Genomic DNA, 14897 nt, shown 5'->3' with positions numbered 1-14897 from the left:
ATTAGCTTTAACCTCACATACTTGGGATTTGTGTAAAGCAGTATTTTTAGAGATATATATGTGTATACTTTATATGTGTATACGTAATATGAAAATCTCTCCCTGGTAATGCAGTTGTTTGTAAGAATTGCTGTCAATGAGTAGTTACTAGCTATAGCACCAATGGAAGTGGTATCCAGTGTGTTGCTGACAAGTAAGCCCAATATGTTTATTGCTTTGGTGGTACAGGTTTTCTTGTTCACAAGGAAAAATACTGCTGAACATCTCAACCAGTAGACACATGCAGACTCCATCCTGCAGCTTTTTCCAGTTCTCATTGATCTTAATGAGACCAGTCATATGCATAGGAGCGACTCTTGTCAGAAAGGATTTTTTGGCTAAACCTCACGATTTCTATGTATTTGATCTGCTTCTGCAGACTTCAGGGTGAAGTGCTCCTCTTGCCAAGAGGCAACAACCATGGGGTGGGGCATCCCCCAAGGTGGTCCCAGTATCTGGCTTTTTCTCTTTACACAGTTCATTCTTGGTCAGCAGTTAATAAGCCTTTTATATGTATGTATGCATATATAAATAATACCAGCTTCAGCTAGGAAGATATTTGGTGATGTCAGAAAACTAACAGCACAAGGCTATAGATAACTGGGAATAGTGTTAAGCAGTTGATCCTGTGGAGGAGAAAAAAGAGGGAGATTCTGCAGCTGGGAGGAGATCGGTGAGTATGGGGGAAGAAATACAGAGAAGACAGTTTACAGAACAGGAGGGAAACAAGACCAAGGAAAAAGGAGTTGAACAGCATGTAAGTTCAGAGTGATGCTGAAAGGTTTCCAGACGATGGACAAAGGTTGAGCTGCAGAAGAGATAACTGCCATGTACTGCTCGTGGGAGGTCCTGTAAGCAGGGGAGTGTGAAATCTCAACAGAAGTCAGGGAATATATGACTTACTGATATGTGGGAGGGAAAGTGCCCATAGATGGGAAGAGGGTTGAACATATGGCTGGAGACAAGAAATTTTGTCTGGATCCATGCCACTGAAGTATGTGTCAGGCACTTGAGGACCCAGGCTGCCTCCCTCCAGCTCCATCATCCCTAGCAAACCTCCTGGAGGGTCATCTCCTGGCCCCATTTCAGAGGGGCCTGGGGCAGCCTTGCACCTCATTCAGTGTGCTTCTACCTGTGTCCCATCGAGGGCTCCTGAACAGCATGGCCAGCTGCCTGTGGGAGCAAGAACAGGGCATGTGGCGGTCCCCTCTCGTCTGCCCGAAAAGCATACATGCATATAGCCTCAGGTAGAGCTGGGCAGTCGTGCCAGGAGTAACCCAGCAGGTCCACAAAGTGAGGAGGTGGGTAGCAGGGAGTACTGTGGTAGGAAGCTGCCCCCCATTCTGGAGGATGCTCACATGCCTGTGACTCTGTAGCGTCTTTTCAGGGCCTGCAGAGCCAGAGTCCGTGTGTCTCCTTGCTTACTACAGGGCAAGGAGAGGTTTTATTATTCCTGATTTACTATTTTATAGGATTGGTGGTGTTTTTTTAATTCTTCTCTTATCTTCATACTGCTTTTGATAGCTCAGTCTGAAGGCAAGGTACCTAGTTATTTTGATAGTAATTAAGCAAACCTGTTCTGGAAAGGGGGAAAATTATTAAAGAGAAAGCACTGACCTTCTCACCAGAGTCCCGTAGTGCCAAATTCTGCCCTAAAAATTTGAGGGATGCGACAGAAACCCCATCTCTCTCTTCAGGGGTTGCTGAAGCAACAGTGCCCTGGAAATGGTCGGCACATTAAAACACATTCCTGGGGTGGAGCTGCCATTTTGTCTCTTGGTGGCTGGTGGTTATTCTTTCATGGGACTTTGTATCCATACACTTCTTGCTGCCAGCCTGCCCCCAGTGCAGCGGAGATGCGAGGTGAGCTGCCTTGCTGAAGGACCTACTCCCGCAGGAGCCAGGTCTGCCTCGGTGTGCTTCCCAGGGAGCTTTTCCCCAAGGCCAAGGTTGGGAGCGGTACAAATCCTTCCTGAAAAGGGTGATACAGCTTCTGTACTGCCACAAAGTTAGACTAATTCAGAGGCAGCATTCCTGACATTTCTCAGCCAATGCTAGCTAGAAAGGAAACAATTTTACACATCAGCAATTTTTTATGATTAATAATATTATCCTGCCTTAATTGAAAAATGGGCTGGTGCCCTTAAGGAAAAATTAAGCTGCCGGAATTAGTATCTAACCTCTTTATGATGAATGTGTATTTTTACATACTGCATATTACTGTCAGTGCTTTTAGAAATAATAGTGCCGTGTATTATAATAAAAAATTGTCCTATGTTGTTTGTAGTTGCGTGGCACCATTCTGTCTGGCTGACTTGGTTTTAAGAGCCTGAGAGCTTGGGAAGAAGCAGCATGAGGATGCTGAAATCCTTTTAAAGGGAATTTATGTACAAACAGGAGGATGATATGTAGGCTCTGAGCTCTGCTATCAGTTGTTATTGCCGAGAGATATTCACGGGGAGACGATGCCAGACGGAGCATTAGCTATTGCCGGCCTCAGTGCCTTCATGGGAAGTCAGTCATAAAGTTGTCGAGGGCTCCTGTTTGTAAGATTTTTAAACACTAGTGAATCACTTTACGTAGTAAGGCAGTTGTCGTTGGAGAGAGTTTGTGCAAAGGTCTCTGTGAACCTCTCGCTGCCCAAACAAAACTTGAGAAGGAGAGAGATGATGTTGAAGACAGAGAGATTTGTTATGCCTGGAAGAAAGCCAGCGTCTTGGCTCTGCTGAGGTTTGCCAGGCATCGCATGGGAGCGGGGGGGACCTGTCGCCTGCCTCTGCCCATCTGCATGTGACTGCAGGCAGTCCCAGAGACGGAGCAAGTCATGCCTTCAAGGCATCCTGCTCCTTCCATGTGTCTGGTCCTGGGTCTATGTCTCATTCAAAGCAGCTGAAGGAAGCAGGGCTTTAAGACAGTGAGAAGGTCTGCCCTTGATATAGACAGTTGGGGACAAAATGAAGTCAATGAAATCGCTTTCAGCCATGCTGCTATCCTGGCATCATCTGTCTTTTGCAGGCTTCTCAGAGGACCATGACTTCTGAAGCAGGCAGAGAAGGGGCTTCTGGTTCAAAGTGAAACCCCGGTCATATGAGTGATGTGAATGTGACCTGTTAAAGTACAAATGCTTTATTTCCCAACCTAAAGCTCTTAAGTGCTCTCATCGGCTTAAATATTGCTCACCCAAATATTTGAACATTGTGAGTCAAATCTCTCTGGAAATGTGCAGTGACAAATAGATGCCTGTTGTGGTATCACTGGTGCTTTCCAGTGTCACTGGCTGACAGCATGTGAGGAGCCTCCATTTCTCTTTCCTAGGAAAGTAAGAGGGTCCTGATGGGGAAAGAAATGCTCTGACAGTGCCATCTTCTTTGGAGGGCAACCTACATGTAGTTTGGAGCTGGGGAGGAGGGTTTGGGGAAGGAGCCAGGAGTATCCCCAGATGGTGTGGACACGCTGGCTCTGTGAAGTCGTGTCATAGTATATTGGGAGCAGCAGGGAGAAGGCTGTCCTTCCCCACATCATCTCAGCCGCAGCCACCCAGAGGGCACCATGGGATCCTCCCTGACTCTGCGGAGGAGGCAGCGGTGGGTGGGTGGTGGGTGCTGGCAAGGGCTGCTGATGTTCTGCTGCTATGGCATGTCCTTTATCTGTTGTCACTGCCAGTATAGGCTGGCCCTGCTGCAGCCTCACACCCATTCTCCGGTGTTTCTAAAGTTGTAGCAAAGGTCTTCTTAGCTACCTCTTCCTTTATATTTCAGCCAGGGTCCCTATTAAAGCAGACAATGAGGAAGTCCGTATTTAAATGCTTCCTTCCATTCCTCTGTCCTCCCCCACTCCCATCCTCCTCATCCCTGGAGGAAACACTCATCTCTGCCAAGATCCTGCCTTGCAAAAGTAAACAATATGAAATTACAATAAAATGTTTTGATTTGCCAGGCCTGACATTCAGGAGCTGCACAACAGGGACTTATAAAAAGGATCTTCTATAGATAACCAGTGTGAGAAAAAAGTAATCTCTCATTTTGGGTGTGTTTTGGATCCAAGTGTCAGGGCAGCATAGACAGAGAACAGAGGATTTCTTCGGCAAGCCTGAAAGTTCTTAGGAGGTTTATGCTGCAGCATCTGTCAGCAGCTTTCTGCCTGGTATTTGCAGGTGATTGGCCTATTGCACAGTAATGTCAATATTTGGGGTTGTCTTCCCGTGTGCTTACACGTGCTGTTGTTTGATGCTTTGAGACAGGGTAGTGTACTGAAAGCCCTCTGAAGGGAGAAGATGAGCTAAAACTTGTTTCCTCTGGGGCTTTTCCAAATAATTCAGAGGAAGGCAAGCCTAAATGGAGGTGTAATCCCTGGGAGATGAGCTTCCTTGGGCGCTTGCCAGTTTAGCAGACTGGGTAATCTGCACTGTCATCAAGATTTGCAGATTAGCTGTAGTGAAGCTAGTTGGCTTTGACATTTCATTAGGGGAGTTTTCTGTAGTTTTTCATCTCCGGTCTTTGTGCTGCAAAATGAGGATGATAGAGCTTTGTTATCTTTACACCTTCTAACATTTGTGCAAGTTGATGCTGGGACTGCAAAAATCCACTGAGGATTTTTTAAATCATTGCCTGTTTATAAAAGACTAACTGGGTCAAAGGCTATTTTTGGAAAGGATCCGCTTTCTGCAATGCTAACCAATAAATTTTCATCTGGGTAACTTAAGTTACCAAACTGTTATCTCCAGAAGAAAGGATAAAGGCAAGCACTATTCATGCTATAATCTGCAAATATTTTGAAAAAGTGAACAGGAATATCAATAAAAGGGCTTATCATCAAGGTCTCCAAAGAGTTCTAAAGGACATTTATTTAGAAATCCAAATGGAAAATTTAGAGACAAGAACTGTGCAGATGAGGAGGGAGTATGTACGAGTGACAGCATTGTAAATTGTCTCGGGGGTTCAAGGGGCTGAGGAAGGACACTGTGTCCTGAAGTCACTCCTTCCCAGAGATGTCTTTGCTGATAAGAGCCAGTTGTTGTTCCTGGTGACAGTGATCTAGGGGGACAAGGCAAAGGATCACCCTGTGGGCTCTGGCAGCGGCAGGCAGAAATGGGCATGTGGACTGGTTTATTTGTCATGGCTAGACATACCCTCACTCTTCCACCTGCCACAGAGGATGGATGCGTATCCTTGGAGCTTCTGTTACCATCTCCATTATCCTTTCCCGACCCTTTTCAGATGTCCCTTCAGAGGTAGGCTGCCTGGAGGGCCATGGAGCGTGGGTTGTGTGAACCAGCTGTGGAGGACATGCTGCAGAGGCATGGCTCGCAGCCCAGCCTGACTCTGACTCTGTGCCGTGGAGGGTGCTGTTGACCACCTGGGCTGCAGCACCCGCTGGCTGTGGGTCTGCGTGCCAGATGGCTGTTCCCATTGCCCTCAGCTCTTCTGGCACTGCAGAGCACGTGAAGTGCATGCTCTGGGACCTTGACTCTCTTGGCTCCCCTGACGTGGCCATCCTGAAGCCTAATCTCAGTGCTATGGTGAAGAATGACCAGGGCAAGACTTTTGGGGATGACCATGAGGGGTGCATGGCTCAAGGTGTGCAGCGGGAGTCACCAAGCTCCACCTTGCAGAGAGACTTCCTGCCCCGTCTCTGGCCGTGTTGCCTCTTTGCTGGTGTCTCTCTCCTTCACTGGTGCCTTGTCACATCCTTTGCTTCCCTGTCAGCCTCCTGGCCCATGGATGCTCTAGGTAGCGGCACATGGGCTCTGGTTCCTGAGATCTGCCTGAATGCCCTGATTTGTACTTCTGTTGCAAAACTGTGATTGAAAATCAAAGTTTAGTTAAAAAATTACTTACCATGCCCTAATTAGACTGAAAAATATAAACAGAGTTAACAGAAGTGTTGGACTGCTTGTTTTAGGGCTTTAGTGATTTATCCATCAGTTATGTCGTTGTAAACAGAAGGTGAAGTTACAGCTTTGTAGATTCAACAAATGGTTGAACTGAGCCTCCATTGGTTCTCCTGCTTGAATTTATTTTACTGAGAGAGGAGGGTACAATTAGCAGAAATGGCTTTTAAGAGGGACTAGCCATTTTGCAACTGCATAGGTCTTGATCTGGGATAAAGCAGCAGTTCCTGTAGCCTGTATTCCTGTGATCCAAAAGATGGGGAAATATTAAAAGTGAGTGTCTGTGCCTGCAAGCATGCACACGTGGACATACACACATGTGGTGCCTCTAGAAGGTAAATATCAATTTTGATTATCTGAATACTGATGTAACAATTTAGAAGTAGCTTTCCAAGAGAAGGTTTCTGCACTGTTATGTTTACCAGAATAATGAAATCAGACAACCTTTCAATCCATAAATCACAGTACGGTATTTGCTATTACAGTTTCTGTGGTGGTATTGAGCAAGCAACACTATCCAAAGAATTTTATTAAATCAAAGTAATAAAATTGAAAATCAGTATTGACTCTTCTTTGACTCTTTCAGGTTCTTTTACATATGGGCCCGAGAATATATTGCTTGTTTTTCAGACTCCATTTTATTTACTTTAGTTACTTTATTTCTCGTATTGGGGGCCATCTGTTAAATCATGGTAAATTTATTGTAAAGCTCTGGACGTTCTCCTTGGTGTTTTGCCTGCAGTATAACACGTATTTTCTAATCATCTTTGCTGTTGTGCTGATTTGAGAATTTAAAGCACATAGTCTAAGCAGGCCATAAGAATTTGTGGCTTCAAGGCAGTGATAAGAAATTTCTTAATGGCTTAGTAAATGACAACATGCATTTAAAAGTTAGCTTTCAGTCAACTCAAGATATATTGTTTGCTTAAGAATGGCATCAGTGTAACATTATTTCCTTCTAGAAGACAAAGTGCAAGGGGATTTGTAGGTCAAAGTGAATGCAGACAGAAAATAGAATACTTCTCTTCTAGAGGCTTCAACATTGCGCTCAATGTGTTTTTACTTTGCGCAAGCTCAGCTCCTCCAATTTTAGCTGAGAACAGTTTTGCACATCATCCCATGGAGGTGCTCTGTGACTCCACTGATGGCCAGTCGCTGTCTTCAGGCCTTCTGTTAGAATTGGACATTCACACCTGGACCATGGGGAGCCCATGGAGCTCTGTAAAAGAGAGCATGGGACTGCCCAGGGACATCTCTTTGTATGACCTGGTTTTCTGTGTCATGATCAAGATATCCCAATTCTTCTCCAGCTTTTAAAGTTATGGAAATAAATCACTTCCTTAGTTGTGGTCAGAGGAATTTTTCATCCATCTTTGGCAACTATTTGGCAAAGACAATAGACATCCCTCAATGAGTCTTATTTTTGTAGGCTAAGGGCACTGCACAACAGTTCTTTGTCTGTCACCATTTTTTGTATTTTCCCTAACAAACTCAGTTGTCTCCACACGCACTTCAGGTGTTCTCTGCAGCTTCATTCGTCTCATCCCTTGTGTCAGCCAGCAGCTCTAGGTTTTTCTCATTCTGCTCTTCATCTTCCCTACAGCAGTCATACATTTTTGCTTCTGATTTTGTTTAAAGTGCACAGAACAATCTGTGTCTTGTGCCCTGCACCGTCTCTGCTTTTCAAGCAGCACCATGTTTGTCCCCAGAACTGCATCTCCTAGTCTGTCTGCCAGTCCCAGGTCTCCATGTGCTACCACTTCCTTCCATTGCAGCTACTCCTGGGAATAAATCATGAAGCCTGTCAACATAGTGGCCTCTCTTGGGAGGATGTGCAAAGGATAAGGTGAATGGGGATGTTCTGCTAGAAGGTGTTTGGTGACTGCGATCAAGTGATCTTTTGATCTGGAGACAACACAGAAGTCCATGCAGTTCTGCGTTACAGATGTCAGGAGCTCTGCATCCTACCCTTCTTCCTTTTCTTTTTGCTCCTTGCTTCAGTGTTTTGGGGAAAGCTCCTGGTCTCTTCAGGACTGGTGTCTAACCTGCAAAGATATCTGATACCTGCAAAGGTGTCTGCATTACCGGTATTGATCCAATACAGCTCTCTGAAGCTGTTGCACCAAAATCCAACCAAGTTGAATGCAGGGCTTCACAGCCTGTAGGACTTAATATTAGGGCTGAATGCATTTTTCCATAAGGAACAGCGGTAGACTTCCAAGGCATTTGAGGAGAAAGCAGTCATGCCTATGTATGCAAACCCCAAGCTGACATTTAATTACTTCTTATAGCCATATTTTTAAGGAAAGAGATTCCAGTCATCTGAAGAATTACATGGTGATCCGATCTTATAAATATGCTGAACAACACTTATGTTTGGACACTTGTGCTCACTCATCAGCATGGTGATCATTTGTGGCTTTAAAATAGCTCCTTTTTTCTTCATTTATGCTCAGAATTTATTCTCAGATGGAAACTGTGCCTGTCACACGTTTAAAACAGATTTTCTTCACTGTGTGTATGGAGGAAGGTAAAGGGAAGTGATAAATCTCTGAAAAGAGTATGGTAAAATAAATTCTCTCTTAACTGAGGAAGGGGTCAGATACTGAGCCTTTCACTCCTTCGGGGTTATGATCTGTAGCTAGCCCTGCTGGCTGTGAGACCAATTCTGCTGCACCAGGGCTGGGAGTGCCAGAAGCTGCCCTATTGCAATCAAAAGGGAACCCTGAGAACTGAAGTTGTATCACGTGAATAGCTGGTGTGCTGTCTGTCAGAAAGGAATGGATTGAGGGAACTGAAATACCAAAAAGCATCCCCAAAAAACCTGGAAAAAATCTGCCATGTTTGAAAAAACAAAGTAAAAGCTTTGAGGCTTTGATAATTTATGACTTTCCTTTTCTTGCCCCGAGTAATCTGAAGAAAGTCCATTATCCTTCCTCCCTGTTTCTGACACAGGGAGTTAGTTATTTTCCTCTGTTAGCATCCAATCAATAACAGGATCAGACTACCAACTACATGCTTGTCCCTTTCCTCCATGTGTTGCTGTTGTTAGGATTTGGGAATAATTACCTGCAGAAGACAGTGATGCAGCTGCTGTAACCTAGTGTTTCCATCACACTGATACCCTGCTGCTGATGGATGGACAGTTGTTGAGCTTTCTGTCATAGAGACAGTGGAGCACATCAGGGCACGTGCCAAGCTTCCCCTCTCACTGGTCTGCAGCATCAGGCGTCTACTGGCAGCAATTCGGCAGTGGCAGTGATAGCTGTTTCCATCCTCCTTTGACCAGAAGAAAGAGAAAAAAGAAGGAAAGCTTTTGTTCCTGAGGATGAACTGTTCCAGCAGTGGCTGCAGGATGTGGAGCGGATGCTTTCTGCTCATGGTCCTCCCTGTTCCGCCACAGACGGGCTGCAGCTAAAATAAACCAGTATTCCACGAACCTTTGAAGTGTGTTCGTCTTCTGAGTCACTTCCCTATCACCCTAGGGGTAGCATGATGCTGAAGGATGTTATTCTCATATCACATAGGTGCGCTCAGACTTTTGTCTTGCAGTGGCCATTGAACCTCACACATAATTTCCCGTGTGAGTAGTAGCTTCACCTTACCTGAACAGCATCTTTCTTTTTTTCTGGCTTTTTCCAAGACAGTGGAAAGGCATGCTAGGACCAGTAGAAACACATGGAGACTACATTAGGTGCTTTTTCTGGCTTCTAAATGTCACTCCCTGCTTTCTTCTGTCTCCAGATTATTTGTGTCTTAGTGCAAAGATCTGAGAGCAGTGCCATCCAAACAGGTTGTCTTCTCCTCCGTCTTTCATGGTGACCACTACACAGCAAAGAAGTGTGGCCTCTCTGGGCAAGCTGGCACACATACCTTGTGTGTGCCAGATGGACCACCATGATCAGGAATCACATTTTTCTGTAGTTCATGATTTTGCACCATAACATTAAAGAAAATGCTCTCGGTTCTCTTTTCTATACCTGAAATTGCCAATTCCATGAAATAATTTGTGACAAGCCAAAAAAAAATTTGAAACCCCCAAGTGCCTTTTGAATGAATTTGCCCAGAGGTCTGTTTTCTTCTTTAATCAGTCCAATTACATTGTTTGGAGGGTAAAAATCTCAACATTATAAAATTAAAGTTTAATTTATATTTTAATTTTACAATGTTGAGATATCTACCCTCCAAACAATATAATTCTTTCGGTTTTAATTAAAGAATTTTTTACTTTGCACTACACTGATGCTAAACTGACTTCACTAAATCTTCTTATGCTGTAAGTAGCAGTGACCCAGATAAACACGTTTAAAAATGCAACTACTGAAACTACAGTATGTTGCCTTTGTAAAGCACAGCAAGAGAAAGACTAAAATAACTCTATACATTTACGAGGCTAGCAGGTAGCGTTGTATCATTAAAACCAGATTCATAGACCAATTTAATTTTCTTCGATTACAAGTACAAATCTGCGTGAGAAAATGCGTTACTTAGTTCAGAGACAGAAGCTTGATAGTTACAAAGAGGTCTGTGGAAAAAATTACTTTCATGTATGTCCTTTGCAGCATATCAAGGCCTTCTGAAAAAGAGGGGATGGCTGTGTATGTGTGAGTGCATCATAATGCAGCCACACGCAGTCAGGAGCACAAAGGCAACCAGGAGAAGGTTGCTTTCTGTTCTTGGTGCCCGAGTTTGCAGATTCGGTGCCGTTATAAGGTCAAGGCTGAGCTCTATTTGCAGCCAAACCCACTTGGTGCCCTCAGCCCACCTAGAGCCAAGGCCTGGAGGAGACACACATCCTTCTCCACTGGCTGTATCAAGTACACAGACATTGCCAAAGAGCCTTCTTTATGTGTATTTAGGTAAGCCCTTTCTAGGGTCCCCAAAATTATGAGTAAGAGGATGCTGCCAATTGTTTCAGATCCATGTTCTGTGTGTATAAGCTGAGCCTGGGATGCTCCAGTAGCAAATTTACTCTGCCATTGGAGTGTGCTCGCTCAAGCTACCTTGTTAAGCTCTGATTACACATAACTACTGCTACTCTGAGAGCAAATGCTTCAGACAAAGCTTCTCTTCCTGGTAGCTATTGCCCAAATCACGATCAGTGTGGAAGAAATGGATGGAAGCCTGTGTCCAGCCTGGCACTAAGTGGCCGCAAGCGCCTATGGCTGTTGGCTGCTCTGGGTGCTGGCGCGGCAGGCTGTGGGGTGTCCCTCGCACCCCATAACTTGCTCAAACATGGACCTTTCCACTCCTCTCAGTTTTGCGGTTTTTTTTTATTTTTAGACATTAGCATCAACTGTGTTTATACAAAGAAGAAATGTATGCTATTGAGAACAACTGAGTAATAAACAACCTTTAATTAGCACCAAAGAGGCAAAGGGACCTAATCCCTCAGTGCCTGTTTAGACAGCTAAATCCAAACAGCTGGCCTCCAGCACCCTGTTGCTGGTGTCCCGCAACACTCTGCCCGGTACTGCTGCTGCTGGGTCAATGGCTTTGGTGCCACCGTCACGAGGGTGGTGGATACTTGCCACCCCATGACTGCTCCCCTTCCCACCACTTGACTTCTGCCAGCCCACGCTGGCAGCTGGATGCTGGCAAAAGCTTCATTCCAGAGCAGGGGCCAAATTGTCCCTAATCAGTGTAAGGACAGGGCAATGTTTAAATGACATTCATTGTACTGGATGACTTTGGGATCTTTGAAGATCCACCCCCGGCACTTCAATTAATTTTTGGTAGCAGCATGTTCTCCTGCTTATTCTGGTTAGCATTAAGCTATAAAATTGCTAATGTCAGAGAAAAAGTCAATGGAGTCTATTGATTTTTCATGCTTTTGTAGCATGCTGCATGAGCTTTTCTACTGGATGTGGAGGGCACCTGGGGGTGATAAGATGGGTGCGTGCCGTGACCGGCTCCCTAAAGCCACATACCCAGTGAAGCTGTGGGTACTGCTCACACTGAACTTTGCCAGTGAGATCCCCCCAGGGGCCTTTGCCTGAACAGAGGCAAGTGTTGCACCCAGCTGCCATCCTGTGAAATGACTGGGGTTAACCTGTATGAAGTGTTTTCTGGGAAATGCTCCACATGGCCATGACTCTTTTAGTAGTACAAAGCAGCCAAGGAAATGCAGGTTGGTTGTTGGCAGACCAGCCTGTCCTCCCCATTGCAAAAATTGTGGATGCTGAGTTTTGGGTGGCTTGAGGGCCCTCTTGTTGTGGAGCACATCTTGGCAGAGAGCTCGGCTCCTGGTTTGTGGTCACTCATGCATGTCCTGGTGGTCACCCTTCCCGGTGCAGCCATGGCCAGCAGCTGTCTGCTGGGTTTCTCAAACTGTGGATCATGGCACCTTTTGGGGGAAGATTCAGTTGGGGTCACAATGAGTTCCTGCTTGCCAGGGGACAGCTGTCTCCTCTGGTTTGGTTTGTGCTGTTCACATGTTTACTCAGCTCGGCCAGTTGTTTGGCATGTAAGCACGTCCACTGACACATGGTAAGAACAGAGTTTTTTCTTGGTTGCTGCCTTAGCTCTCTGGGCTTCTGTTGCAATGCCTCTTGCCATGGGGCTTGTTCCTGCTGTGCCTCTCATTTTGCAGATTCCTCCGATTACCCTCAGCCTCCATCCAGGGCAAAGACTGGCCAGCAGTGGCCCCTGGGAGTCTGGTGGCCTGACAGACACTGCTGTGGCACCTCACAGACCACTCTGTGTGTGGAGGGGGCCTGAGCAGGACAGCCTAGCTGGAGCCAGAGAGTTTCTTGGGGTGCTGTGGGGCAGACCCATATTTTGCATGCAGCAGGAGTCAAAAGTTGTGACAGCCCTTCCATCCGGCAACAGCTTGGCCCCCTGAGTCGGGGGTGAGTGCAGGGACCTGATGCTGACTGCCCCACAGGAGGGATGATGAGCTTTTCCAGGAGGCGAGGGCTGGGGGCATCCGCCCTCTCCATTTGCCTACAGCGAACTCATAAATGAGCATGATTGTTTTTTCTAACACCCTGCCAAAGAAAAAGTACTGGATATTTTGTACTTCTTGCTGATTCTATCTGCAAGAAAGGGTATCGTTTTTGTAGCTGAACTTGTCTGCCAGCATATGGATTTGCCTGAGGCAAGACAAGTGTGTGCCATTTCTCACAACTTATATAGGCAATAGGCAGTTTTTATTCCGTGAAATTATTATGTAGTTAAAAGTACTTCCTCTTTGTTTTGCTGATCTCTTGAGCTGTGTTGTGCTCGCTTCTGGTTACTGTCAGGTATGAACTGCTGTGGGAACTGTGGTAGTTGATGCCATCAGTCTCCATCCTTAATCCTCTAGCCAAACTCAGTGCATCTGTATGGAGCAGGTGCGAGTGGGAGGGCCCTCCTAATGGTGAGGAGTTTAAGGGCTGAAGCATGGGATGGGGTTGGACAGGCACAAGAAACACCTTGAGGGTTCCCGTTTCAGGAGGCACACTTGATGGTGGCCCCGTCCTGGTGGGAAACAGGCATTGGAGTTGATGTCCTTGTGTTGGGTACCAAATGGTGAGGGAGAAAGCCCATGCACATGGCATTGAGGAGCAGGCATGGGTTGGGGTGAGTGGATGGAGAAAGCCAGTGCTTAAAGGAAGGGAGGGCTTGAAATGGTTAAGCCTGGGAGCAGTGATGCCCTGGCAGATCCCCACCCCCAGTACTGTATGAGGAAATGCTTAGCTCCAGCTACATGAACAGTGTGTCAGGAAAATATATCATTGCCTGAAACAAAATATACACAAAGCGGGAGAGACAAAAGTGCCCTCGGACCCCCTCGCTCGGAGCTGTCTTCCAAAAGGGCTTTGATGGGGCTGACCTTCCCCTCAGCCTGCTCTTACACTGCTCCTGTATTTGCATCAGCGCAGTAGAGGAGGGGAGACAGCCTCAGGTCCTATTCTCCTGTTATTGCGAGGATAAGCTAGGACATGATACAGCCATAGAGGTTTTTATTTGTGAGTTATTTGTTTGGCTTTCCCGAAGGGAGAGCCTGTGAGAAGTATGTTCTTCCCTAATAGAGCATCACCTCACATTTTCACGGCAGACAGTCTGCACTGCCTGCTGAGGTGGCCTGAAGAATCAAGATTGACAGCAAAAAAATTTACTTCAGAGCTGCACCGGTCTGCTGACAGGTATTTTTTTGACTGTTCGTTTTGTCCTTTATTTTTTATTTCCTTTTCTTTATTGTTAGTGGTAAAGGAATGAAGCTGTGCAATCAGCTTTCTTCCATCCCAGTCTACAATCTGCATACTAAAATACAGTTCTTTAAGGCACTGACTGTGTGAGGAATTTATGCCAGGCTGCAGCCCTGTGTACTCTTCCATGCTCACATGCAGGATGGAGATCCAGAGCTCCACAGCAACAGAGCAGCGTCACCTCACCGGGATAGCTGAACCATTGCCACACTGTGGAGTGTGTTGCTAAACTGCTTTCTAGGGCTGAGTTGAACAGCCGAATATGAAATCTCCCGGTCAGATTTATTGGAGTGGCCTAGTGACGTTCCCCAGAGGACTTATGATCTATGATGATGGATGACGCCGATCCATTAATGTGGTAGTCTCATCTGGGAAAGAAGTAATTGTCGTTCTGCGTCCTGCAGTCTCCCTAAGTTTTTCTGAACATGTAATAGCACATATCACAGCGGAAATTGCTAGTGAAAAATGTTGCAGTAAATATGTCAGGGGCTCTGTATGCTATGGCAGCACACTGCTCTTCTGGTACCATGCAGCCATCATTAAGATGGGGAGGTGATAATAACAAAATTTGGTACACTGCATTCATCATGATGTATGTGGTCTCCAAAGGTTTGATGGGAAGGTGTGGGCAGAACTGACCTTGTTTTCTTTTGCAATATGTGTCTGCGAAATTTGTTCATGTTGACTGGTTCACAGTGTCAGGAAAATAATATTTACTTTTACCTGCAATAACAGCGCTATTTTTACAGCGCTTGTTGCCCTACCTGCATTTCCTG

General features: G+C 45.7%; 1 protein-coding gene across 3 annotated transcripts in view; it reads left to right on the top strand.

The window, feature by feature from the left end:
* RAI2 (retinoic acid induced 2) overlaps nucleotides 1-14897 on the top strand; it is a 47089-nt gene that overhangs the window by 17770 nt on the left and 14422 nt on the right. Inside the window, exon 1 of one of the 3 annotated variants that reach the window (XM_069874461.1) lies at nucleotides 13894-14058. The exons of the other annotated variants lie outside the window; for them this stretch is intronic. The gene's annotated coding sequence lies outside the window, so the exon portion shown is untranslated. Of the gene's footprint in view, nucleotides 1-13893; nucleotides 14059-14897 lie in introns of those variants that run through there. 3 annotated transcript variants of the gene reach the window in all.

The sequence above is a fragment of the Phaenicophaeus curvirostris genome, chromosome 1, assembly GCF_032191515.1.
Source record: "Phaenicophaeus curvirostris isolate KB17595 chromosome 1, BPBGC_Pcur_1.0, whole genome shotgun sequence".
Lineage (NCBI taxonomy): Eukaryota > Metazoa > Chordata > Aves > Cuculiformes > Cuculidae > Phaenicophaeus > Phaenicophaeus curvirostris.
Note: the sequence above shows the minus strand (reverse complement) of the source record. Positions and strands in the feature narration are given on the sequence as shown.